Here is an 11,247-nt window from a genome sequence, read left to right on the forward strand (position 1 = left end):
TAAAAAATAAGTAAATAAATTTAAAAAAAAATTTAAAATGTAAGGCATTCCTGTAAAACACTTTGAGCTTCTGATTCAGATGGAAAAGTGCTATATAAATGCAGTCCATATATGCAGTCCATTTCCTAATCTTTCTATTAATTCAGTGAATGTAATGTGATCAGTGAATAATGTTCAACACAGCCATGTATACAAAATATGCTAATCCAACTGTCACAGCAGTCACTACACTTCCGTCATTCATATAGTAGTTTTACCTGCTACACGAGTGCTCAAAATTGTTCCCTCGCCAGAAAACCTCTTACTTCTGAGTGTAGCCTCTTAGTAGCAATGTGGAAGAAATTCACATACCTGTTTCTTAATGAAAATGACAAACACTGGAATTGATGGATTTTCTCTTCTACTATCAATACACCCGTGACTAATTAGTTGACTTTATCCAGCTCCTTTCTGACAGTACCCTGGTGTGCACTGAGATTTCATGCTGCTTGTAACTGCTCCTAATGTTTGAATGCATGAATACATGCTCATACAGATTTATTAACTACATTTCCTTACAGCAAACACTGTGAAAAACGTCAAAATAAAATATCAATTTCAGCATATTGTCAAAATGAATGCTTTCATCCATAGTCTTTTTACAAATTGACTTCTGTGACCACAAGGCTCTTCTTAGCCATGTGCTCCATTAAAGAATAAAATAAATTACAATAGGTAGAACAAAACAATTATGGACCATGTGAGTCTTCTCTCCAGAAATGTAAAAGTTGTCACCTAAACTAAACACACCGTTACATTTGTCTCTGCTTCATCTCAGCTGTGAAATCTTTCTTTCAAGAAGGTCTCAAATGTTCTACGTCTGGAAGCTTCCACATGCTTGCTTAACCACTCCCCGTTCACATGAAAATTCAGTAAGGTGTATCTTATATATTATATTCCAATTCTAAGGTGGAACTATGCCAGTATACAAAGGTATATCTAAATATCTAAAAAGGAAGAGTAAAATAGGAGAGTAGAAAAGAGTAGAGTAGAGCCACTTAGGTGCCTGGTCTTGAGAACCAGGGATGGTAGGTTAAAAAGCTTTTTTATCCCATGGGAACTCTCCCTACCCACCCAAGCAGCTCAAGAAAAAGGTATATATAATATAATAAGTAATAAGACATAAGAAGGATAAGACATCACAGGAGAAGATTGTAGTAAAGGTAATTAGTATGTAGACTAGTAGTGAAATCAAATATAGTTAGTAGGCTAAGCTGTAGAAGCAGAAGCTGGGTGTGTGAGTGTACTGATATCTAAAGTAACTCTGTTAGCATACTATAGGAAAATAAAAATTATAATCATTATGCTATCAAATGGAAACCTAAGAACGTAGGTACTATATGTTGATGTCTTTAGAGGAACACATAAACTGATGAATCATTAAAAATCTACACCATGTAAAATAGAATTGTAAATGGTAAAAATAAGCTAGTTATGGTAGAAGAGCTAAATTAACCGTAAATAAGCCAACCGTACTCAGCAAGCTAACACGATAAACAAAAACGGTAATTAGTGTATAACGTATAATAGCGTAGTTAAACCTACAGTAACGGTATTAACAAATACATATAAAAAATAAATGACCACAGGTGGCCTACAATACACAATTCACTTAACTGAATAGCAGGTGTCATCAACAACCAAAAAAAAAACAAAACAAAACAAAACACAGGCAACTCATTATTCACAATAATATGATTTGCATAACATAAAGATATAAACAAAAGGGCATTTCTTCTGTGATAGCTTCACTGCTTAAATAACCAAACCATTTATAGACCAAGCTGTTGTAGAACACAATTTTTAATTGTTGATATAGGGACCACAATGTTAAAGATATGTTTGAAAAATAAATGTCAAAATGAATTTAATGCTTTGGGAGATCTTTAGCCCCTAACCCTCATGATGAGTAATGTTTTAATTCTCTTCTTCTTTTAACACTTCTAAGAGGATGTCATGATGAGCACAATCCTACAAATCAACGGTTAGGCTTGATTTTGAACACATTCTATAACTAAATGATCTCTCCCGTATTTTATTTTCAGTTTTCTTTCTCTTTTAGCAACAAAACAACACCACCAAAGAGAACATGTATATGTGATTCAAAAAGTAAAATAAAATCAAATAGGAGCTGCCAGCCAAATTGCAGTGTATGATGAGTATGCACAACATTTCTCAAAATACCACGTCTACTGAACAAGGACCTGGACTCTTCTGTGTCTCATCTAAGTGGATAAGGAATGGGCCACAAATGTCTGTGGGTGGGGGGGCTTGATGATGACTTGCATTCCCTCAGAATCTGTTTCTTGGCAACAGTCATCCCCTGCATCGGGGCTGGTTGAACGGCTGCGGGGAAGTGCAGGGTCGACTGGGAGCATTCAAGCATGGCGAGTTCAGCATCCATATTAATGTCTCCTTTGTAGACCTTTGAGTTCCCGCCTAATATTTTAAGCCAAAATCCGTTGAATGAGGAGCAGAAGCAGAAAGCATGAGACAGTGTACGCTCTGCAGCTCGACATTTGCTTCACAGTGGTGAAACAGAAAAAAAGATCTTATGGAATCTCGATTTAGAATAACAGAGATGGTTTACAATTGTAAACTGAATCAGATGGTGCTTGCTGTTGGTGGTGTTGTGTGGGCCGCTGAAGAGGAGGTACTGCTGGCCCACTATCAGAGGGCGCCCTGCCTGGAGTGCGGGCTTCAGGCACGAGAGGGCGCTGCCGTCTCACAGGACAGACGAGAGTGACAGCTGTCACTCATTAACTCCTGACAGCTGTCACCTATCATCAACTTAACCACTCCATATAAGCCAGACGACATCTCCACCCCACTGCCGAGATATCGTTTGCCTTCGAGGTATTTTCTCAGCAGTGTTCAGTAGGTGCTACTGTTAATTGTTATTGTGTTCCTGTTTTGGAGGTGGAGGTGTCTTACCCACCATTGAGGAACTGTCGCTGTGTGTATTGCTGGGTGTACACACACCCACACATAACTGTTTCTGCTTCCTGCCAGCAGTACCAGATCCGACAGCCAGAGACGGTGGCCACCTGGGGACTCGGAACTCGTCTTCTATCCTCGAGCCTGCCCACACGTCACCTTAGTACATCTGACTCTGTCCAAATTCTGTATTTTCTGTATTTCGTTGTGCACGCTTCACAACAGTAAAGTGTTGTATTTTTGGCTCAACTATTGTCCGTTCATTTATGCCCCCTGTTGTGGGTCCGTGTCATTACACTTTCACAACAGGATATCTCGGCCAACGTCATGGATCCCGAGGGGCGTCAACCATCTGTTGGACAGCCAATGGAAGAGCAGGGTGCACAGGCGTCTGCAGGGGGCGTGATCGGTGAGTTGCAGCAAATCCTCTCCGCCTTTACTGCTCGGTTGGATTTAATGACCAAGCAAAATGTCATCCTCAACCGTAGGATGGAGGCTCTCACCGCGCAGGTGGAAGCGCGCGCTCAGGGCGCGGCTGCAGCTTCTCCTTCTGTTGACCCGGTGCCGAATATAGACGTTCCACTGGTCATCCAACGAACCCCCCCACCATCCCCTGAAGCTTACATAAGTCCTCCGGAGCCGTACGGAGGTTGTGTGGAGACGTGCGCAGACTTCTTAATGCAGTGTTCGCTCGTCTTTGCACAGCGTCCCGTAATGTACGCTTCAGACACCAGTAGGGTGGCTTATGTCATTAATTTGCTTCGAGGTGAGGCACGCGCTTGGGCTACAGCTCTTTGGGAGCAGAATTCACGGCTCCTTACCACTTACACTGGGTTTGTGAGGGAGTTCAGAACGGTTTTTGATCACCCTAACAGAGGCGAAACCGCTTCGACAGTGCTGCTGTCTATGAGACAGGGACGTCGGAGTGCAGCTGAGTATGCAGTCGACTTCCGCATTGCGGCTGCAAGGTCCGGCTGGAATACGGCTCCGCGCCGCCTTCATAAACGGACTGTTGTCAGTCCTGAAGGAGCACCTGGTGGCAAAGGATGAGCCGCGGGATTTGGATGGTCTAATCGATCTAGTTATACGTTTGGACAATCGATTAGCGGAACACCGTTGGGAGCGAGACAAAGGACATGGCCGGGCACACGCCGTCCCTCTCCCTTCCGGTTCTGAAAAGGTTCCGCCCTCCCCACGCTCCACAGCCTCTGCGCTTCTTGTGGCAACAGCTCCCCCTGCTGACGATGCTATGGACACGAGCAGGGCCAGATTAAGATCATCTTACAGACAGAGGAGAATGGCCCGCGGGGAGTGCTTTTTCTGCGGCTCAAATGAGCATCAGCAGAGAGACTGCCCCAAATGGTTAAACACAAACGCCCGCCGTTAGAGACTGGGTTAAGGGTGGGTCCAGACATTCACGTGGGACGTACACGTATTTCCACACGTCTCCCAGTCACGATCCTGAGCGGGGATTTAACCCTTCAAGCCCCAGCACTGGTGGACACGGGGTCAGAAGGGAATCTGCTGGACAGCAGATGGGCAAGGGAGGTAGGGCTCCCTCTGGTGGCGCTTCCTTCACCTTTGAAGGTACGGGCACTAGATGGCACCCTTCTCACTTTAATCACACACAAGACACAACCAGCAGTTCTGATGGTGTCTGGGAATCATTGGGAAGAGATAGAGTTTTATGTGACTCCTCCTACTTCCCGCATGATTTTGGGCTTCCCGTGGATGGTAAAACACAATCCCCGGATTGATTGGCCGTCTGGGGTTGTGGCTCAGTGGAGCGAAACCTGCCACCGGGAGTGTTTAGGATCCTCGGTTCCTCCCGGTTTAAGTGCTAATGAGGAGGTTACAGTTCCCCCCAATCTGATGACGGTGCCGGTGGAGTACCACGATCTTGCTGACGTTTTCAGCAAAGATCTGGCTCTCACCCTTCCCCCCCACCGTCCGTACGATTGTGCCATTGATTTGATTCCGGGCGTTGAGTACCCGTCCAGCAGGCTGTAAACCTCTCACGTCCGGAGCGCGAATCAATGGAGACCTACATCCGGGACTCATTAGCTGCCGGGCTGATCCGGAACTCCACCTCCCCGATGGGTGCTGGTTTCTTTTTTGTGGGCAAGAAAGACGGCGGACTCCGTCCATGCATTGACTACAGAGGGCTGAACGAGATCACTGTTCGCAATCGATACCCTTTGCCCCTGTTGGATTCAGTGTTCACGCCCCTGCATGGAGCCCAAATCTTTACAAAACTTGATCTTAGGAACGCGTACCACCTGGTTCGGATCCGGAAGGGAGACGAATGGAAGACGGCATTTAACACTCCGTTAGATCACTTTGAGTACCTGGTCATGCCGTTCGGCCTCACTAACGCCCCCGCGACGTTCCAAGCTTTGGTAAATGACGTCCTGCGGGACTTCCTGCATCGATTTGTCTTCGTATATCTGGACGATATACTCATCTTCTCCCCGGACCCTGAGACTCATGTCCAGCATGTACGTCAGGTCCTGCAGTGGTTGTTGGAGAACCGGCTGTTTGTGAAGGGTGAGAAGTGTGAGTTCCACCGCACTTCTTTGTCCTTCCTGGGGTTCATCATCTCCTCCAACTCCTTTGCCCCTGATCCATCCAAGATTGCGGCGGTGAGAGACTGGCCCCAACCGACAAACCGTAGGAAACTACAACAGTTCCTCGGTTTTGCAAATTTTTACCGGAGGTTCATTAAGGGTTACAGTCCGGTAGTCAGCCCCCTGACCTCCCTAAAAGTCCCCTTCACCTGGTTGGATTGGTGCGAAGCCGCGTTTCGGGAGTTGAAACGTCGGTTCTCGACTGCACCAGTTCTGGTGCAGCCCGATCCTTGCCGCTAGTCTGTGGTTGAAGTGGACGCCTCTGACTCAGGGTTAGGAGCCGTGCTGTCCCAGAGCGGGGAGTCCGACAAGGTTCTCCACCCTTGTGCCTATTTTTCTCGCAGGTTGACCCCGGCAGAGCGGAACTATGACATGGGCAATCGGGAACTTCTTGCGGTGATGGAGGCTCTTGAGGAGTGGAGACACCTGTTGGAGGGAGCTTCGGAGCCGTTCACGGTTTTCACGGACCATCGGAACCTGGAGTATATCAGGACCGCCAAGCGGCTGAACCCCAGGCAAGCCCGCTGGTCACTGTTCTTCGGGCGTTTTGACTTCCGGATTACCTATCGCCCCGGGACCAAGAACCAGAGGTCGGACGCCTTGTCCCGGGTACACGAGGATGAAGTCAAGGCTGACCATTCAAGAGCCCAAGGTCTGCTGCAACCGCTCCCGGTGCCTCATTGCCCCTGGTCCCACATCGGCCTGGATTTTGTCACGGGCCTCCCGCCGTCCCAGGGCATGACGACCATCTTCACGGTAGTGGACCGTTTCTCCAAGGCGGCCCACTTCGTGGCCCTCCCGAAGCTCCCAACGGCCCAGGAGACTGCAAACCTCCTGGTTCACCACTTCGTGCATCTGCATGGGATACCAACAGACACTGTCTCGGATCGTGGTCCTCAGTTCTTCTCCCAGGTCTGGAGGAGCTTCTGCAGAGAACTGGCGGCGGCTACCGTGAGCCTCTTGTCCGGGTATCACCCACAGACGAACGGACAGGCAGAGCAGGCCAACCAGGAACTAGAACAGGTCCTCCGGTGTGTTACATCTGCACACCCGATGGCCTGGAGCAACCACCTGGCCTGGATCGAGTATGCACATAACAGCCAGGTGTCCTCTGCCACCGGCCTCTCCCCTTTTAAGGTGTGTTTGGGGTACCAGCCCCCATTGTTTCCCGTGGTGGAGGGAGAGGTCGGTGTGCCCTCGGTCCAGGCCCACCTACGAAGATGCCGTCGGGTGTGGCGTTCCGCCCGTTCTGCCATGTTGAAGGCCCGGACGAGGGCTAAGGCCCATGCAGACCACCGGCGTTCCCCAGCCCCTGCATACCAGCCCGGGCAGGAGGTGTGGTTGTCCACGAAGGACATTCCTCTCCAAGTGGACTCCCCGAAACTGAAGGACAGGTACATAGGCCCCTTCAAAATCCTCAAGGTCCTCAGTCCGGCCGCAGTGAAGCTCCAACTCCCAGCTTCACTGCGGATCCACCCGTGTTTCATGTTTCCAGGATCAAACCGCACCACACCTCACCCCTCTGTGCTCCCAGACCGGCGCTGCCTCCTGCCCGGATCATCGACGGGGAGCCCGCGTGGACAGTCCGCCGGCTCCTGGACATCCGTCGTATGGGCCGGGGGTTCCAGTATTTGGTGGACTGGGAGGGGTACGGACCCGAAGAATGCTCCTGGGTGAAGAGGAGCTTCATCCTGGACCCGGCCCTCCTGGCCGACGTCTGTGACCGGCACCCCGACAAGCCTGGTCGGGCGCCAGGAAGCGCCCGTTGAGGAGGGGGTCCTGTTGTGTGGGCCGCTGAAGAGGAGGTACTGCTGGCCCACTATCAGAGGGCGCCCTGCCTGGAGTGCGGGCTTCAGGCAGGAGAGGGCGCTGCCGTCTCACAGGACAGACGAGAGTGACAGCTGTCACTCATTAACTCCTGACAGCTGTCACCTATCATCAACTCATCAACCACTTCATATAAAACGGACGACATCTCTACCCCACTGCCGAGATATCGTTTGCCTTCGAGGTATTTTCTCAGCTGTGTTCAGTAGGTGCTACTGTTAATTGTTATTGTGTTCCTGTTTTGGAGGTGGAGGTGTCTTACCCACCATTGAGGAACTGTCGCTGTGTGTATTGCTGGGTGTACACACACCCACACATAACTGTTTCTGCTTCCTGCCAGCAGTACCAGATCCGACAGCCGGAGACGGTGGCCACCTGGGGACTCGGAACTTGGCGGCTCCAGTATTCTCCGGGTTCGGTGGCAGTGAAAATCGTGTGGGATCCGGCTCTTCTCTGGATGGTTGTCTTCTATCCTCAAGCCTGCCCACACGTCACCTTAGTATATTTGACTCTGTCCAAATTCTGTATTTGTCTGTATTTCGTTGTGCACGCTTCACAACAGTAAAGTGTTGTATTTTTGGCTCATCTATTGTCCGTTCATTTACGCCCCCTGTTGTGGGTCCGTGTCATTACACTTTCACAACAGGTGGAGTAAGATTGTGTTGTCCAAAGTTCATATAACTGAATAATCTTTGTCTGCTACTGTATGTAGAATAAGTTCTTTGAAGCTACAGTGTGTAGGACTTGACATCATCTAGTGCCGAGGCTGCAGACTGCACTATGCCATTGTGGGTTGTGATATTGTTTCCGTTCTCCTTTTAGCATCTTTGCCTACAGGGATTCATGCCCCTTACTTTCTCTTGCGATAAACAACATGTATGTATTGCATTTCACAAAAATAAGGGTTCTCAAACTTGTTAGCCTGCACTACCAACCAGTAGACGGTGTATGGGGGAGCAACCACAAATTCCTCTTCTTTTTCTTAAGTCTTCTGGCTGCACTGCAAAATGTGAATGACGGGTATGTATGTCCCTGTTGCCTCCTGTATCAAATTGTAGCAAATGTTCCTTACTCCCTTTTTCTTTGCAGCCAAGTTAATGTAAAATCTCTTCTGCTGGGTGGTGTTGATGTAGATTATGTTACATTTTGGAACTTAACAACTGCTAAACAATCAGAGTGTATCTATTTACTTACTCTTATTACCTTTGCCAATGAAGTTGGAGGAGGTTATGTTTACACCCCTGTTTGTCTGTTTGTTTGTGAACAGCCTGGAGCCCACATTTTTCATATATTGTTATGAAACCTTTACTGAATATTCATATCCTCATAGGCAAGAACAGATTAAATTTTTAAGGTCATAGGTCAAAGGGCAAGGTCAGGAATCTTGAAAAAATCCCTATCTTTAACATTGAATGAATTTTCCAAAAGTCATATCTCTGTCAAAAAGATCAAATTTCTTTTATATTTGAGTGTTATGTAGGATGGTATCCTTTATCGACTGACAGTTTGATCTGGATCTGATCCAGATTACAGATTTTGTGGCCATTAAAAATTAACACTGAAAACCCTACTTATCTTAATCAAACATACCTCAATCACTCTCATATTTGAAAGTGAGGTGCAGACTGGCAGTCACTATCACCTGACAAAGTTTGATCCACATCTGATCCGTATTGCAGATTTAGCGGATATTGGATTTTAACATAGAAAAGCACTTTTGATCTTTATGTTGCATTATATTTTATTTTATGAAAAGCCACTTCTAACATTTTAACCTTGAAAATTTTTTTTCAAGGTAAAAACTTTGCGCTCTACGAGCGCTGTGCTCTAGTTTAGTAAATTTCTGTGTGGAAATGTCTCCCTTTCTAAATGACAATCACACCTGCTCCTAATCCATCATCAATCTGGCATCCACTAACCACCCAACAGGTGGCAGACACGTCTATGAGATATTACACAGGCAAAACAAAGTTGCTTTTTTGGTTGATCTGGTGCATCAAAGTCCACCAGAGGCAAAAGTGTTGGTCCTCAATTATGTCCTTTTATAACAGTGAGAAACTAATATGATTTAATGTTTTTAAAGTAGCCTTATTAATAAACTGGAGGGGATGGACTCATTTATTTATGTATTCAGCCGTTACATATCTTATTACCTCTGCCAAGGAGGTTATGTTTTCGGTCGCGTCCATTTGTTTGTTGGTTGGTTGGTTTGTTAGCAGGATTACTCAAAAAAAATCCTCAATGGATTTCAATTAAATTTTTACCAGGAGTGTATCTTGGCGTAACTCAGAAGTCATTAAATTTTGGTAATGATCCGGAACACAGTCCAGATCCAGTAATTTTTTAAGGATTCTTTATCATTGCAGGATAGGGCCAATTTCCACATTTTTGCATCTAACTTCATGAAGACAGGTCACAAAGGCTGAACAAAAATTAAGTTATGACACAACAGTAATTTAGCTTTTGGTTCTCCTCATTAAATAAACTTATTAGAAAATAAAAAAAAAACTTGTGTAGTTCATGCAGTTTCTCTGTATAAATACATCTGCTGAAGATCTAACGGTTTAACCCTCTGGGGCCGATGCTGTCGTATACAATGGCTAAGATCAAGCTTTACTAAATTATAAATAACTTTTTAATGATATGAGATAGAAACTTACTTTTTTTTGGCTGAAAAGTTAACTCCGCAGACTTTCGAGCCACTGTCCATCATCTTTGTACTCCTCATAGAAGCTTTGTGATGACGTGAGCAATGTGAGTGTCCAATCGAAATTGGTTCACCGTCACATGGTTTCCCAAAATCCAGTCATAGGGCAGATTTACCTCACGTGACACACCAAGGATTGTTTTTAGGAGTGATGTGTTACTAGTTGGCCCATTTGAATAGCCCCCTGGCAGCTCCAATGCGCCCTGCACCATTATGCATAGTGAAAGTGAAAGTGAGCAGACAGTGCAGACGGAGAGCATCTCATAGAATCTCACATGCTCAAACAGTGTGTGAGTATCAGGATTGCTTGACTAGTTTTCCTGTGAATGTTACTGGATAAGCCTGTGGCAAGCTCTCTTGCTCTGGCGTAAAGCACTGTTTACCATATCAGTGGAGCGAGGGGGAGGGGCCGCTCCTCAAACTGAATGAGCCTCGAAGTGTGAATGTTGCTTTCAGAGCAGGAGAGAACAAACACACAGTCAACTTCATAGAAGGAGAAGTTTGTGATGTGACTTTTGTGTAATAGCAGACAGAAATTGCTTTGAGATGAAGACAAACAAAACGCATAGACCATTTTGTATATATTGTTCAAAATGTGCATTTGTGTTTATTGTTTGAACCTTTTTGTCGTACAGTCTTTCACACAAGAGCCCAAATTACCTTTATAAAGTGTCAAAACAGTTGTTTATTATAGTTTGCTGTGTGTTTTGAATAAATGTGTGTGGAAAATTATTTTCCCCTTTACTTTTCCTTTCTTATTTCTGATTGTAAACCTTTATTACACTTATAAAATACAACTATAGCATATATATTTTGAAAGTACAGGTTGTCCTGCAAAAAGAGACATAAAACTTGATTGTGCGATGCAGGGAGAGTTGTTAACAGCAATAATAAATCATTTATGCCAGGCGAGTGACCTGTCCAAAAAATGCCCTCGGACCCCAGAGGGTTAACCACTGAATCTGAAACATGACGGTAGATGCGTGAAAAGTCGTGGAATAAGTTTCTTTGCCAAAGGGTATTCCATGTGATGTCAGTGACCCTATGGCCTTGGCGGAGGTTTGCGCTGTCCGAGTGCTTCTAGTTTCATTTACTTCTGCAAACACTGAC

The sequence above is a fragment of the Thalassophryne amazonica genome, chromosome 3 (assembly GCF_902500255.1).
Source record: "Thalassophryne amazonica chromosome 3, fThaAma1.1, whole genome shotgun sequence".
Lineage (NCBI taxonomy): Eukaryota > Metazoa > Chordata > Actinopteri > Batrachoidiformes > Batrachoididae > Thalassophryne > Thalassophryne amazonica.